The 17,255-nt window shown below is 37.2% G+C and overlaps 1 long non-coding RNA gene across 1 annotated transcript; it reads right to left on the minus strand.

Annotated features, from left to right (window-relative positions):
- Nucleotides 1–1,900: 1,900 nt before the first annotated feature.
- Nucleotides 1,901–17,031, minus strand: LOC134739962 (uncharacterized). The gene is made up of 3 exons (XR_010127129.1): nt 16,962–17,031; nt 3,204–3,345; nt 1,901–2,816 (listed from the first exon to the last, which is right to left on the minus strand). It is a non-coding gene; the product is annotated as an uncharacterized LOC134739962 (long non-coding RNA).
- Between the last annotated feature and the right edge of the window lie 224 nt (nt 17,032–17,255).

Genomic DNA, 17,255 nt, shown 5'->3' on the forward strand with positions numbered 1-17,255 from the left:
ACAAACAGATGATTAGCCAGAGGTTTGGGGAAACCACTGAAAGAATGTGTTGTTGTGGAAGCCAAAGGAAAAAGTTACTTTAAGAAGGAGGCAGATGTTCATGTAAAGTAAGGTAAGGAATGAAAACGCCATTGGCTTTAGGTCTAGATTTTTACTGAGCTTGCTTAGGGCAGTATAAGTGGGAAGTGGGCTTAACATTAGAGTTCGGTGAATTAAAAATTTCAGTGAGGTGAGGAAGTCGTGACAAGTATAAGCAAGGTGGCTACATAGGGTGTAGTTTGAAGATGAAATGGAGTAAAATAAAATTATTTTTGAGTCAGCAGAAAATGCCCATAGCATCCTATACTGTCCTTTGTCATAGAATTTAACACGTTGAATTTGTGTCTATCTCCCTGTTATTTGCTCTTGAACTCCTTAAGGATAATAATTCTGTTTTTTCCATATTAGAATCCCCAAGTCTCCTGACACATCATGAGCAGGCAATATTTTGTTGTTGTTGCTAATGGCTGTTTAATAAAAGGATGAATAAAAGGGAAATAGGTGCATTCTTATGCCTGGATAGACTGCTCACTTCTTGGCACTGCATTTAAAAGGAATAACTATCAAATATCAAAAGAGATTGCTCAAGGTTTTCTTTGCTGTAACTTGACGTCTTTATCTGTTTTAATTTCTGTGTGCTTAGTGCTTAGACACGATGTCCAACACACAGTAGGTACTCTTAAAGGGCTTTTCACTTGGAATAATAGTGATGTGACTGAATGGACAATGGATGCAGAGTATATGCTTAATCTGAAATAGACCTGGGGAAGAGAAGGTTCAGGGGTTCACAGTTACTTTCTTGAAATATTTGAGGGCCTGTCAGGTACAATCAAGGTTAGGTATCTTTTCTATGACCCCAAGGAATAGGAGTAGAACAAAGAAACGAAGTAAGCAAAATATGTCAGCAACTTAACAGAATTATTGTTCATGTCTGTGTATTCTGTTTACTTTATTTCAGCAAAATAATGATGCTTTTGTAATAAAATATTTATGTTATTTGTGTTCTACTGGCAGTAATATTCTAAAAAATTAAAATATAAAATAGAGTTCTATTTGAAGTATATACAATTTAAATATATTTTCAGAAAAACTAAACTAAATGCAAACTAAAATGTAAATTATCTTTCTAAAAGTGTAAATGTTAACAAAATTAAAATTATTTTGCATTCATTTTCAAAAATTGTCTTACAAAGTATTTATTTCTAATTTTTGAGACAGAGTCTCATTCTGTTGCACAGGCTGGGTGTGCAGAGGTGTGATTATGGCTCACTGTAGCCTCTACCTCCTGGGCTCAAGCAATTCTCATACCTCAGCCTCCTGAGTAGCTGGAACTACATGTATGCGCCACCTCACCCAGCTAATATTTCAGTTTTTTATAGAGATGAGCATCTCACTATGTCGCTCAGGTGGTCTCAAGCTCTTGAGCTCAAGCCGTTCTCCCACCTTGGCCACCCAAAGTGCTGGGATCACAGGCATGAGCCACCATACCTGGCTTATACAATATTTAATATTGCTTATTAAAATACAAATATGAAATATCATTAAAATGAATTAATATGAAAATTTCAGTAAAATTATTCAAATATAATTATTTTATGTGTATAAATCTTATTAAATATAAAAATAACGTATTCACATGTCTTCCATTCAATGATCACCAACTTGCCAACGTAAAGAACTGAGATAATACTAAACACGTTATACTTAAGCTTAAAAATATACAATTTTAAGAGTGAAGTGCATGGTTTAATATTGAAATGTTTCTCAGTTGGTATCTGCAATTATTCTGAATAGTAGAGTACCTTCCAAACCACAAATTGTAATATAAAATGATTCAAGAAAAATGGATGTTTGAGATTCCTGGAAATCTGGGGCTTTAATAATGCCAAAAAATTATTCATGAGAGGAAAAAATTCACAAGGTAGTAATTTTATCTTTTCTCTTTCCCAAATATTTTCACTATTCAGGTCTTCTGTGCAAAGTTCTGTCCACCCCCAAAGTCTGAAGTGGCTCCATTCACAAATTTACATGGAATTTGGATTTGGCCATCTTTCCTTTCAAGAATATGTGGTAAGTGATCTTGAGAAACACTTCTCTGAGGCCTGAACAATGTCTGTGAGCTGATGCTTTAGTTTATGGGTTGTGCTGTGCCATTGTTGAATATAGGTTCCCAAGAGATAGGAGCACAAATGTGTTTTTATGAATTTACTCATATTGCATCTGTGGTATTCAGGATCTTCTAAAGCATAGGGTTCGGGGAAAGGCCACCTCTTGTGTCAGAGTCTAAAGGAGATATGATGTGGATATGGCAGATCAGCACTCAACCTCCATTCCAACCTCCTTCCATACATATTTATATTTGTAAAACTAGTAATCTAAAAATTACATTTCCCAGACTCCCTTACAAGTAGGGTTCTGGTTAAATTGAGTTTCTGCCAGCATTTGCACTCACATGAGATTTGGAAGGAGAAGTTGATCAGAAGCGATCTTTCTGCTGATATTGTTGTTGCAGCTGGCAAGCTCAGTCATGGAAACACTGGGTTTTATGTAGCAACATTGCAGGCTCCAGTCTGGGGGTTGGCCTCTGAGTTTTTGCTAGTGCAGAACTGCCATGCATAAAGTAACTAGATGAGGTGTCATCCTTCTATCCCCAGGCCGCAGGTAAGGTAGTTTCTTCCTGGAACCAACAGATGCTGTGGCAGCTTCCCTATCTCCTTTTTGCCTTTGGCAGAGGTAGCAACTCTCCTGGAGAGCATTTGGTGATGCTGCCTTATGTCCTGAAAGGAAAGCGAGAGCAGAGGCTTGAGAAGGGAATAAAGTTCAGGTGCAGACAAAAAAGAGCAGAAGAGAGAGCCAACCTTCAGTGGGTGCTCACTTTCTGTGTACTCTATCACATAATTGCATCTCAGACCTTATCTCATTTAATGTTTTTAACTCATTTTTAAAATAAGTGAATGATATAGTAATGCATCTTGCATGTATTAAGGTCCAGTTATCAACAGGCCATGTTCAAGTGCTTTCAAAATTATCTTCTCAATGAGTTCTCACAATAAAGCTTTGAACTATTGATCTTTATTTTACAAATGAGGAAATTAAAGCTCAGCAAAATTAACATCATATGGTCAATAAGTAGCAGAGGTGATTTGGGGCCTTTTTATTATTACCTCGACTTCAAAACTCTGTTTCCTGTCACATGAAGGATGGTGATGAAGCTAAATAATGTGGATGACTCAGTTAATTCTCTGGAGACTACCAGGATAACCCATATGATATTTTCTTCTGCAAATCTCCATTTGTCTTCTTTGCCTATAAAAAGTAGTAGCAGATCAACCTTTGTTAAAATAGGTTATTGATTTTATTTCTTGTTGTGAACTGATATTTATTGTGAAATTTATTTGAAAGAATTTGGATAATACATGATAGCATGAAAAAGAACATAAAAATTATCCGAATCCCACTATCTCCGAATAACCACTGTGTACATTTTAGTAATCCATCTTTCTAGGTTTTATTTTTTCTATGTAAATGAATGCACACAATTACACTTATACAGCTCACACTCTCTAATAACCTGCTCATTTTACTTGACAATTGCTTATAATGATTTCCTGTCATTACTTTTTTCCTAAATCTTCAGTCTGATAACCAGCTAGTATTCCATTTGATATATCATAATTTATTTTAGTGGTTTTATACTTCTGAACCTTTCTTTTTCCATTGATTTTTGGCTGTCACATACAAAGCTGCATTGATCATACACATTGATGTTTATTACGTGCTTAATAACGTTTTTAGGAATGGGATTTTAGGGTCAAAATACATTGTGGGAGTGGATGCATGAATATTGTCATACTGCCTTTCAAAAGGATGTATCTCACATTCTCATCAATATTTTGTAAGAGCGGCCATCCCCACCCCTCCATTGCTACAATTATTTTTAAAATTATTTTTAATTTTATTTTTAAAAAATTAGTTAAAATAAACCAAAAGTATGTATCACCTCAAATAGGAACTTATCCTTAATTCAATTAGAGCCATGTTAACATTGAGTTACGTGGGGGATAGGGAAACAGTTTGGTTTTTCTGTCACTTTCACCCAGTATCAGTGGGACTTGGAAAATGATGCCACCTTGCTTATTCTTATCCTACAGTTAAAACTGCCTGTTAAGACTTGCCCCTCCTCATACCCTGAGAGAAGTTTGATCTCTGCCATCAAGATGTGACAGCATGCTGTCTGGCTGTAACCTTTTTTTTACCTCAGTATGGACTTCCTGGAATCTAGGCCTTTTAGGACACTGTGATAAATGTTTGATCAGTTTAAAAGAAGAGGCAGAAAAATCCCTAAATATCTGAACTATGCCAGCAAATTCTCTGAAGTGGCTTTAGTGTACCTATTTTTAAAAATCAATTTTTGTACCTAGCACTTTGATGTTATTTTCCAAATTCCTTTTGCTATGATCAAAATCAATGTTGAGTGAAGTACTTTGCTGGGCTATAGGACTCTTCCATGAGGACTTTGGCTGGCAATAAATAGGGTAGACGGAAAGAAAAGTGTAGTTAGGGTCTAAAAGTTCGAAGGGAACCTGAATGTTACCTGACCCAATCTCTCTCCCAATCTTGGACCTGAGAACAAAAGACTGCATTCTATTTCCTCTGGCAAAGAGTTCAGCATAATGCTTGTATTTATACCATGCAATTGCAAGCATCCTACTTGCATTATCTCACATGTTCTCACATAATAATGGCCTGAAAAGATCATATATTATCATTGCCATTTTTCAGATGAGAAAAGGGAGACATAGACAGATTATTTTGCCTAAAACCATATAGCAAGTAATTGCCAGAACCCAGATGCAAACCCAAGGAGCTTTATTCTAGAGCTCACACCCCTCTCACACTGCTCTTTGCCTTGATGATGGAAAGCAGCTATGTTTTGAGCCAGCCAGGAAAATTGAAGTTTGATCCCAGTTCATTCTCCACCTCTCTGATCTGCTCTCCCAGCTGTGCTGTGTTTTAGGGTATATTGATTGGCACTGTGGTGCAGGGAGAGAAGATGGAGTTCCAGTCCATCTAAGCCTTGTCTCCTCTACTTCCTCACCATGCTCCTTTGGGCAAATTTCACAGCCTCTCTGAAGCCTCATTTTCCTCATCTGCATAGTTAGGATCACAATAACCACAGCACTATTTAGTTGTGAGTTTGTAATAATAATTTAGAAAAGTACCAAACAAACAGATATTTTATTCATTTTTTCCCTTTGTTTTGAGAGACAGTACCTCAAATATCCATGGCTCTACTTGATCTTACTGTCTCTTGACTCAACATTCTCAATTCTATTGTTTTTAAAATATTAATAACAAGAACAACAATAATAATAAATGTCTAACTTCACATCAGCTTTACATAAATCATCCTGGCTCATCATCATCTATAATTCTCACTACAATTCTGTGAGAACAGCAGTGACTTTATTATCACCCTAATTTTATAGAGAAGGAAATGGAAGCTTGGGAAGATGGGGGGACCTGACCAAAGTTATGGCAAGTCCACGTGAGTGAAACTGTGTCTTGAAAACAGGTCATCTGACATTGGGGAACAAATTTTTTCCACCACAGCGTACTTTCTTTCACTTCTCACATGATATATTTTCCACACTTTCTCTTGCTACTCTGGTTTTTTCCTTTTAGGTCATGGTCATTGTCAATAACTTCTTGGAGGTTGGTAGAACTGAGTTCAGCATTTCAAATGTGACCCGCCCCACACCATGTATTTTAATGTCCGCTCATTCCAGGATGCCTGGAAGAATGGGTTTCACTCTAGGCTCTGTTTCCGATTTGTTGCGTGATATTGGTCAAACTGCTTTACCACTCTAGTCCTTGGTTTCTTCATTTTCAAAAGAAGGGATTGAACAATGTCATATATATTGTTGGCCTTCAATAAATTTTGCTAGAATAAAGGAATGAATGGATGAATCAATAAATTAATGATTAAACTGGATAATTTCTTAATTCTTTATATCTTTGATTTTATATAAAGAGTAGCATTTAATAATTAATTAGCATGGTTGCATCTATATGATTGACTTAATTTCTTTAGCAACACCCAAAATTGAGCCAAGATTCTAACTGTTCAGTGGTAAGCCTCTTTCCTCCTTGGCTTTATGTTTTTATGTGGACGATCCCCCATTACAGCAACACCTTGGCCTCTTTGTTTACCACCACCTTCAGAGAAGAAAGAGTAATTTAATTGACTAGTGAATTGCTCAGTTCATTCTGATTCTTCTTTTTGGGACGTTCCTGTTTGTAAAGAGGAACCGTCTAGTCTATTTTCTCCATTATGCACCAATTTAGTGGAGGCTGACTTTGTATGCCCAAAGAGGGAAACAGTGATTTGGAGTTAAGTTAAATTCAGAGTGTTAGTAAGCCCATTGGTTCTATATGGAAATCATATTAATAACTATTAACAGCTTTTATCATAGTGAAGCTGATATTTGATTTTCATTTCTCCAATCTTGAATCCAGTTATCAGTTGGCTCCATAATTAGAAAAGAGTGAGGTATTATTTATTGACTACCAATATCTGTCATTTGGTGAAAGCAAATAATCTTAAACACAGATAAGAAATAATATTTAAGGGTAAAATAAAAGGTAGAGGATAGAGGATTTGTTGGTCAGGAGTATCGGGGGAACCCGCCCCCAATATTTCAACATAGGTTCTTTCTATTTTCCCTAAGTGTCGGCTGATCTGAGAAATAAGAAGAAAGAGTACAAAGAGAGGAATTTTATAGCTGGGCTGCTGGGGGTGACATCACATATCGGTAGGTCCGTGATGTCCACCTGAGCTGCAAAACTAGCAAGTTTTTATTAGGGATTTCAAAAGGGGAGGGAGTGTACGAACAGGGAGTAGGTCACAAAGATCACATGCTTCAAAGGGCAAAAAGGAGAACAAAGATCACATGCTTCTGAGGCCAGTAAAGACCACAAGGCAAAGGGCAAAATAAAAAACTCCTGTTAAGGGTCTATGTTCAGCGGTGCACTTATTGTCTTGATAAACATCTTAACAGAAAACAGGGTTCGAGAGCAGAGAACTGGTCTGACATCAAATTTACCAGGGCTGGGGTTTCCCAGTCCTAGTAAGTCTGAGGGTACTGCAGGAGACCAGGGCGTTTCTCAGTTCTTATCTCAACCGCATAGGACAGACACTTCCAGAGTAGCCGTTTATAGACCTCCTCCCAGGAATGCAATTCTTTTCCTATTATATTCCTTGCTAGGAAAAGAATTTAGCGATATCTCTCCTACTTGCACGTCTGTTTATAGTTCCTCTGCATGCAGAAAAATATGGCTCTTTTTGCCCGACCCCTTAGGCAGTCAGACCTTATGATTATCTTCCCTTGTTCCCTAAAATGGCTGTTATTCTGTTCATTTTCAAGGTGCACTGATTTCATATTGTTCAAACACACATGTTTTACAATCAATTTGTACAGTTAACACAATCATCACAGGGTTCTGAGGTGACGTACATCCTCAGCTTATGAAGATAATAGGATTAAGAGATTAAAGTAAGACAGATATAGGAAATTATAAGAGTATTATTAGGGAAGTGATAAATGTCCATGAAATCTTCACAATTTATGTTTCCTCTGCCATGGCTCCAGCCAGTCCCTCTGTTCGGGGTCCCTGACTTCTGGCAACACAGGAGCATGGCGTTGGACCCAAAGCTTTGGCTTGTGGTATCCATGGGGGATCTTAACTAATTTGTAGTGATCTGTGTTGTACCATGGGACTGGTTTCGGTTTTACAGTTGTGTACTTGGTCCTTCTGGAGGCTTTGTCTACAAATGAGTAGGTTTTATTATACAAGCAAGGTGGAATTTTAATAATCATACACCGTAGGAATATGATGGCTATTTAGATCTTCATTTTGGGCTGTTTTAAGTGGGTCTTAAAGCATTCAGATGTGGCTTGCCTTAGTATTTCAGGCAAGGTTGAGACAGAGATTAGAACCTTTTGGTCTTGATGGGTGGTACAAAATGTCTGCTTTTCCCGAGATCCTCAGCCAAGAGTCAGATCTGCAACTGGGACTTCAAAACTATAAAGCTAGCTATGTTCCACTTGTACTGCAGAGCCCTAATGTGTAAAGTTCTTGCTTTAAACTGTTATTGTCAGGCCTAGGCAGGCAGCCTTAAACTTGTGGCTCTAAATTCCATTTGCTACACTAAAGACCAAAGGAAGAACCTGAAGGTCCTAACTTCTTACAAATATGAGCTTGTCTGCCGGTTCCTGATAGTTACATACCACTGCATGATGTCAAGTTGGCATAGAGTTTGTTCATTTTGAAGCATCTGACTATGACTTTAGTTTCCCAAGATAAAATGATTTTGTCTACAGAATGGTGGTATATTTTATCAGCAAACAAAATAAAGAGAGATCTTCACTGTAAAAAAGAATAAACTATTTTCTTAGAGATAATTATTGAAAATCCAGAGGTTAATCAGGTAACTCAAAAGGCTGCCTGTGCCTCAAATATTTACCACAAAGGGATTATGTAGAAAATCAAGGAAGAACTAGAATATATTGACTAGTATGCGTTAGTGTTATTGTCTGGACAATAGCAGTAGAAAAATGGAAATTAAGTATAGGAAGAGTGTGTTAAAGCAGAAACAAAAAACAGATTACCCTAGAAGAAATGTTGATGTCTTAGAAAAATAATAAGGCAGATATAAAAGGAAAAATTGATGTTAAGGACTATGATAAGCAGATATAAAATTAAAAGTAACTGCATCTTGGTATAATTGCTCTGAAAGAGGGCCTTAGAATATTTTGGTTGTTCTTAGATCAGAAAACATGACAGTTGTACAATGAAATATAATAAAGGAAAAGAGGAAAGATCTTGGAAATTAGACTGGAATTCACGTGCCAGGGTGCTGGCACTCACTAAGCGGTGACCATATAAAGAATCCCCTGAAGACTGGGAGAGACATGTGAGTGATCCAGAAAGTCTGGACAGACAAGAGAAATCATCAGAACATATGCAAAGGAACTTCTGGATCAACTTCACAGTGACCTAGATGTTATAGGTGAACTAGCTGCTTTTACATTTAATCTAATTTTGGATTTATGATTCTAAGGCTACCATCCAGAGATAACTCTTCACAGTTAAATGATTAGATTAATTACATGATAGCACAATCTTCCTTTTGATTAACTCAGTATCAACCAATGAATAATTTTAATTAGATCTTCAGAATTCCTTTTGCCATGTAATGTAGCATAATCCCCAGTGTGATAGCTTATCCTATTCACAGTCCCAGGGATTAGAGTAGGATATCTTAGGGACTATTTTAGGATTCTTTCTACCACAACACATAGGGAATCTAAGCAAAATAATGATGATTAAGTCCAGCCTACATTAGATGTAGTCTGATGGAAAATTATCTCCTGGTTTGGATGCTTCAACTCAAGAAATAATAATGGACAAGACTTATTGAAATGGGAGAGGCTTTTGGCACACCAAGAAATTATTTATTTTACATGTCGCATTGTGGGAAACATCCTATAAGATAAAATTAAGAGTGTAATACTGGACAAATAAATATCTTGACCAAAAAAGCAGAGAAGGGAAAGAAGAAAGGCATTTAATTACAGCAAATAGTAGAACTCTATTTGTTAGAGAAGGAAAGATGCCAAAGAAGCAGATTGAATAGATAGAAACTCAGTTAAGTGTTCCTGTGAGACTTAGCAGAACAGAGGAAAAAGAAACATTGAAGGCATAGTTTACTGCAGCAAAATAGGATGTAGCAGAAAGAACTTCTATTCAAGACCAGGATCATTTAAAAGGAACAAAGACAATGTCTTGAGGAGCTCATGGAAGAAGAAGTGATCCTTACCAGGACCCTGGAACAAACATTTCCAAAGCATCAATAGCAGCCTTAGTTCTAGAATATACTGAGTGACTTTAACAGAAACAAATGTTTGAATGAGGAGAAGTCTAGAAGGCAGATTTTTTTTTATGACCCAAGGAATTTCATTGCAAGAAGGAACAGCGCCATCTCAGAAATGAACGTGCTTGCTCACAAAGATAATGTGAAGGCTGTGGTACTGACATTGTCCTGGGTGCCAGGAATGTTGAGCTCAACATGATCAAGAGTGTTAAGAGGTTTTGAATTAACAGGGGCTTCCACAGATGGGTATGTCCTTGCTTTCCTGAAAGGCAGGAGTTTCATAAGTGCAGCCCTTTAAGAAAGTAGATTAGGCCGAAGCGGGCAGATCATGAGGTCAGGAGATCGAGATCATCCTGGCTAACACAGTGAAACCCTATTTCCACTAAAAATACAAAAAAATTAGCTGGGCGTGGTGGCATGTGCCTGTAGTGCCAGCTACTCGGGAGGGAGGCTGAGGCAGGAGAATCGCTTGAACCCAAGATGCAGAGCTTGCAGTGAGCCAAGATAAATCCACTGCACTCCAGCCTGGGTGACAGAGTGAGACTCTGCCTCAAAAAAAAAAAAAAAAAAAAAAAAAGGAAAGTAGATTAGTGAGACATTTTCCCCCATCAGGTATGGCAAATACACCATTAATACTTGATGGTAGATTTCTCCTAAATAAGTTTCCGCTCAAGTCTATAGACTCTTAATAGCTTAAATAGACTGACCAGCATTCTAGTCATGAGCATCCGCAATGCTCTCAACTTCAGATACTTCTGAGTTTCTGCTATTCCCTGGGGCAATTAAGTACCAGAGTAACATTTTACTTGGGTTAAGTGATTTGGAGACTGAGACTTTATGCTTTCTAATTTTCTGGTCATGAAGTAAGTGCCAAAATAATATTTTTAGCCCTATTAATTCTTTGGATTCTTTAAAAAGGGGAGCTCATGAGAGATTTGGAATTGGACTTATACAAATCTGAGACCCTATCAGAAAGATATTTATTATAGTATGACAGCCCAGGTTATAGAAATGAAGGGATCAAGAATCCTTCTAGGCTGGACATGTTGGCTTATACCTGTAACATCTCTACATTTCCAATATTTGAGAGCTGGAGCACCATTTAGGTTGTCATTTGATCTCATTACAGAACCTCTGATGAGCTTTTTTGGACAAAGTGGCAGGGCATAATTTGGTAGAATAAAACATAAATTTCTAGTATTAGGTACAGCATGGCCTTGGAGTTAATTTAACTTATATCTATCTGGCATACTGTAGGGCTGTCTGACCCATTCTGGGGGAAAAATATTCAGTTTACCAGAAGGATACCACGAGGTATAATGGTTAATACTGAAGGAGGGACTTCATGAAAAGGGAGGCAGGAATGATTTGATAGATTGCTGATCTTCTGTTATAAGGGGTTGGCTTATAACCCCTTATAAGATATAACGCCTTGGAAGATCCTGGGTTGATGACTGAGCTCTATAATTAAAAAATGTTAATTTTCTATAAATTATGAAAATGTTAGGGAATTGAAATGTTAGGGAGAGTTCTTTCTCCTGCTCTCATGTTTTCTATGAAAGGATCTCCTTTAGAATGATGTCCCTGGCCTCTTGCCCCAACTTTTTTATATCTCTGCATCTCCACTTCAACCAGAAGAGGACTGACCATATTTTATTGGTGGGTTTGGAAGAAGGAACCCAGCAGGAATGGCTTACCTTACTCTGGGTTTCCTTTGGGATCTGTCTGTCTGCAAAGGGAAGCTTTCTGACCTGCTCTCTCTACTTCAGTGGAGCATCTTTCACCCACTACAAGGAAAGTCTGCAGTTTTAGGGGCTAAGTTCATTTCAAAGAAGTGTTACTAAGCCAGTTTGAGTACTCATCACACAAAGTTTTAGTCTATGATACAGCTAACATAATTGTCTTCGTGTCTCACCTCCTGATCCTTCTCAGTTTGTTTCAATGCATTAACTGAAACCTAATGAGTATAAAAGAAGTGGGGGTCTGGGTTCTAAATCTAGCCCCGCCACTGGTATGCTGCTGCCTGCTGGGAAGATTACATCTATTGCTCGCATTTGAGACATCTCAGATATATAATGAAAGGATTGGACAAGGTAATCTTTAAACTTTCTTTTAGCTTTGCCGTACTGTGGCACGAATGGGAGACCTTCAGATGGGAGTTCATGTTTGCAGTCTGTATTGCATATTGATTAACTGCCTTTTAACATCATAATTGTTAATCATTTATTATGGCCAGATTTGGGGAAATGGGTTCCCAAACAGTGGTGTCATATATGGGGTCAACAATTCATTGCTGTTAGGGTCTGCCCAGCTATCATTGGTGACATTAAAAATCAAACAGAGCCTTTTTTGGTCTCCCTGCCTTCTTATGTTTAGATAGTTCTGATAATTAAGATTCTGATAATCTAGACATTTTTCTCAGAGCAAGAAAAAACACTGCCAAAACCTCCAAGTGGGTCGTGTTTGAATTTGGCTGTATTTAAGAAGTATGTCTACAAGTTTGAATTATCTCTTTTCCTGAAGAGTTTTTTTAGGGCTGATATTCCTGCCTCCCACCCTCATGATTTTGTGTTTTTCTCTCTGGCTTTCTCTTTCAGCCATGCTGTCTTTCTTAGACCTTAATCTTATTTATGTTTCCAATCTCCATAGTACCTGGACACCTTGGCAATCAGCTTTTAATTTTAGTATGAAGCAGAGTGAGAGAAGCAGATGAAATATCATCGCTAAATAAATATTGGGCTTCTCTTTGTAGTTTTGAAATATGTTGGAACATTAGAAGTTGAAAAAAGAGCCAGGATTTTGAAGATTTGTTTTGTGTGTGTAGTTTTTCTATGGGATGCAATCTGTCATATCCACACAGACATGGTGATGTGAAAAGAGAAAAATGGATCACCTTGAGATGGCACAGTGGAAGGAAAAGTCTGTGTTTTGAGATCCACTGCTGTAGTTCTTTTGTATGACTACCTCTGGTAATAGTATTTCTGATAGTTGGCTGAATACCTAGCAATGATGATATTTTAAAAATGTTAATATTGAGGTTTCATTGTGTGCAAAGGACGTTCACATAAGGCAACATGTAGTAGCTCTTCCCCGAGACCAGCAACGTCCCAGAGAGGGATGTTCTGTCGGTCTGAGTCTGAGTCCTGCAGTGAAGAGAATGGGAGAGGAGTCACATTTGACCCATGTGGACAGATACTATGAGAGAGAAATAAACCTCTACTGTTGCAAGCCTGCGAGTTTTGGAGGTTGTTTGTTACCATGGAATAATTTAGCAAAGCTGAGAGATAGTGGTGGCAGCACCACAGAACCATTCTGAAAGACGAACTGATAATAAAAAACAAAGCACTATGCAATGACAACAGAAAAAAAGATGATATAGACTCCACAATAAGACAATTCAATTAGAAACTCTAGAATCTCTGGTGGCAGGGTTCAGATATCAGGTATCTGTGTTTTAAAAAGCATCCCAGGAAATTCTGATGTACCGTGATAGTGGTGAACTACTTATCAAGAGGAAAAGTAGAAATAAGTTTGCTTCTTTGTCTATTTTCACTCAGACTTTGGAGGATTTATTTTAGTCGAAAAAAGCCCCATGTTGTGACTAAATCATTTTGATAAAGGGAGAATGCTGGGTTAGGATTTATGGTTCAAGCTTTAGTTAGTATTGTCTGGTCTTAAGCAATCATGTAGTTCCCTTAGTGTCTCAAAGGTTAAGAGCAGAGCAGGACTTGGCTTCATTCTTTCAATAGGTGTGTATTGTTGGTTGATTGCAAACTGTGTGTCAGGCTCTGTGGTAAATGCAGAATTATTCCATTAGCAAAAGTTGCTAATGTGATAAGGGCTACCAAAGAGTATTCAACCAAGCTATGCAGAGATGCCGAATGGGACATCTAATCCAATAGGTGGGAAGAAAGGCTTTCCTGTCTATTTATAATCCTTACTTCTAGTATTGTCTTAGCATAGTCTTCTTGTCTCTTTGTTCCAAAGACACAATTGTCTGGGAGAGTAAGGAAAACAAAGACACTAGCTTAGGAAAGACCATATAATTATATTAGTAAGTACCATTTATCATTGTCTTTCACTACTACAAGCTGAATTCCTTCAGGGTAAGGGAGCACATGTCTATGAGTTATTCTCAAACATTTCAGAAAAAAATAGATTTAATTATGTGGGAGGAGGGAAGAGAAGGAGAAGAGACAAGGAGAAAGCAAACATTAACATTGGGAGAATCTAGGTGAATGGTATATGAGACTTCTTTTATTCTTGAAACTCATGTACATTTGAAAGTATGTCAAAATAAGAAAAAAGCTAAGAGGAAAAATTATGCTTTTCCTATACACAAAGATACTTTCTATTACTTTAGGAAAAGTCATACTTGGAATGGTAAGGCTTAAGATGGATGGAAGTGCAGTAGTAAGGAGTCTTATCCCTGGCTTGGGATCAGGATACATAGATCTGGTTTAAGGTGTCCTGAGTTTCTATGCAAGATGATACTTGTCTGGATTTTATTCAACAGACCAAGGGCATTGGGCTTGTTGGGAAAGGAGGATGATAGGGATGATTTTCTGATTCTGTGTTCCCTATTTATTTGCATGGTCCTACCACCATCTCGTTAGCCAAACTAAACCCTTGGAATAATCTCTAACTCTTCCTCCATTCTATAAGTTACTAGTTCCTGTAATTTCTATAAGTTACTAGTTCCTGTAATTTCTCCCTCTGAAGTCTTTTGGGTCCTCCTCCACCTGCCTCACCACTCCACTCCCCAAGCCTGGAAATATAATGCTCTCCTACATCCACCATTGAGCTTGCCCTCATCCCATTGAGATCTTATGTGCAGCCAAGGTGATCTTTCTAACCAAGGTGATCTTTCTAACATACACAGCTCTCAAACACCTCTACTCATGCCATTTCTCAAAGCATCAGTGGCTTCTTAAAGCCTATGGAATAAAATACAGAGGCTGCAACTTTTCATTTTATGCCATGATGTGGCTCCAAAATTCTTTTTTATTCTTCTTACTACTAACACCTTTATGCACATAGCTTCAGCACCACTACTTTCTCTCTAACATTTATGTTTGTTTGATCTGAAATTTTGTCTGTTTGGCATTTGCCCTCACTCTTTTGTTCATAGATATTTACTGAGCACCTACTATGCACTGTCTGTTGGGGATGCAGTGGTAAATGAAGTTGATCCAATCCTTCCCTTCTCTGCATCTACAAGCTAATGAGAAAGAGGCATACTTTAAGTTAAAAGAAAAATATATGTATTTATGCATGTTATGACTATAAAAAGAGTTACAAAATAGAAATATACATGGGGACTCTACTATGTATATAGTAGAGGAATATCTACTATATCTACCATATTAAGGGAATATCATGAGGATATTCCCCTAAAATTCTCCTACTCTCTAATATATCCATATTTTTTCCACTGTTTTTCAAGATCCAAAGTTTACCTCTTTAAATGGATCTTGCCTTAAGACTGATGTAATATCTTCCTCCTCTGAATGACAGTAGTGCTCCAACTGAACATTCCCTACACACTAGATCAATAGTTACATATTATTATTCCAGAGCCTGAATGACTGTAGGTCAACAGTTACATATTATTATTACTAAACCCCAAGGAGGCTAGGTCAACAGTTACATATTATTTGTTGTTTTAATCCTTGTGTTACCTCCATTTGTAATCTCTGATGTCTATGACTTTGCATTTCCTGTTTTTTGTTCTCTTCATTGCCTCAGGGCCAATCATAGAACTTTCCTTGTAATTCTGTGTACAAAATATTTATCAAATGAATAAATAAATGAGCTCATTTATAACACATAGAAATATATAATACAGTATGCCTTCTGTAATAACATATGAGCTGATTTTTTTAATACAATCTTTATTAGATCAAGAAAAATAATTGCTGATTTTTAATATAATCACTACAAATTCTGGCCTTGACTGCCAAAATCAAGATCTGTTTTAAGGGCCTTGGACAGAAAATGTTGAAAACTACTTTAGTATAAAAGTAAATAATATACATAGAATAGTGAACAATAAATAATATAACTGAATAAATTTGGCAGAATAAAAATTTTGAAATGCTAAGGGATCTTAGTATTTGATAGCAAAACAGGGTTATTATAGTCACTATAGACTATAGTACATTTAAAAACAACCAAAGAGTATAAATGTATTGCTTGTTACACAAAGGATAAATGCTTGAGGGGATGGATACCCCATTTTACATGCTGTGATTATTATGCATCACATGTCTGTATCAAAACATCTCATGAACCCCATAAATATACACATCTTCTGTGTACACATATAAATTATAATAAAAAAATTAAAAATGAAATATTAAGTGATCTTTGTCTATTTTACCATTTCTCCTTATGTCCTTTCTCCTCTCCCTATTGGAGTAGAGCTGTATCTAGCTATCCTTAATCCTTACCTTTCTCTGTTCATTGCCTCAGAGAAGGAACATGACAGAGAGAATGTAGATAACAAAAATAAGATAGGCTTTTCTTGGCTTTGGAGTCATAAACATTAGGATCTTTGGGAAGCAGAAAGTACTGTAGACATATACTAAATTTGAGAGAAAACTGAATGATTAGGCACGGATACTCTGTCTTTTCTGCTCCCACTCTTATTCTAAGAATGATTTCTCTGACGAGAGGAATAAATTTTAAGAGGAAGCAGTGGAGTTTAGTTAGACCTTGATGAGTTCCTGTAAAAGGAACTTTATCTTACGCTTCCTGGACTAAGCCAGGTGAGGCACACAAGCCCCAGATGGATTCCTAGGTAGAGGCTGAAGAAGGTTGCAGGTCTCTACCAGGATGGTAGGATGACAAGTTTTAGTTGATACAGTGTCAGTCAGCTTTGCAGATTCTCATGTCCTGGACTGGCAGGGGGTTAACAGAATTCTTGGGTGTTCAAGATTGACCCAGGAGTATATAGAAGAGGCTTATGTTCAGTAATGCTGACCTGTCTGAACCAATGACCAAAGGCCATGTGAGAGAGAATGACAGCACAGTAGATGATACTGGAGAGTTAATGGCGAGGACAAGGTGATCTTCAACACACATTGTGTCACAATGTACACTCTTTAGAACTTTGATGATGGAACTGAACACTTCCCAAATGCTTACATAATTTCCTTTCCTGTGTTGTTTGGGGTTACTGTCTTGCAAGTACAATTTTTTCTTGTTTAGCAAGCAATAAATACAGCTTTTTTGTTTCAGATCTTGATGGCCTCTCTCTTCCTTTGACTAAATTGAA

The sequence above is a fragment of the Pongo pygmaeus genome, chromosome 7 (assembly GCF_028885625.2).
Source record: "Pongo pygmaeus isolate AG05252 chromosome 7, NHGRI_mPonPyg2-v2.0_pri, whole genome shotgun sequence".
Lineage (NCBI taxonomy): Eukaryota > Metazoa > Chordata > Mammalia > Primates > Hominidae > Pongo > Pongo pygmaeus.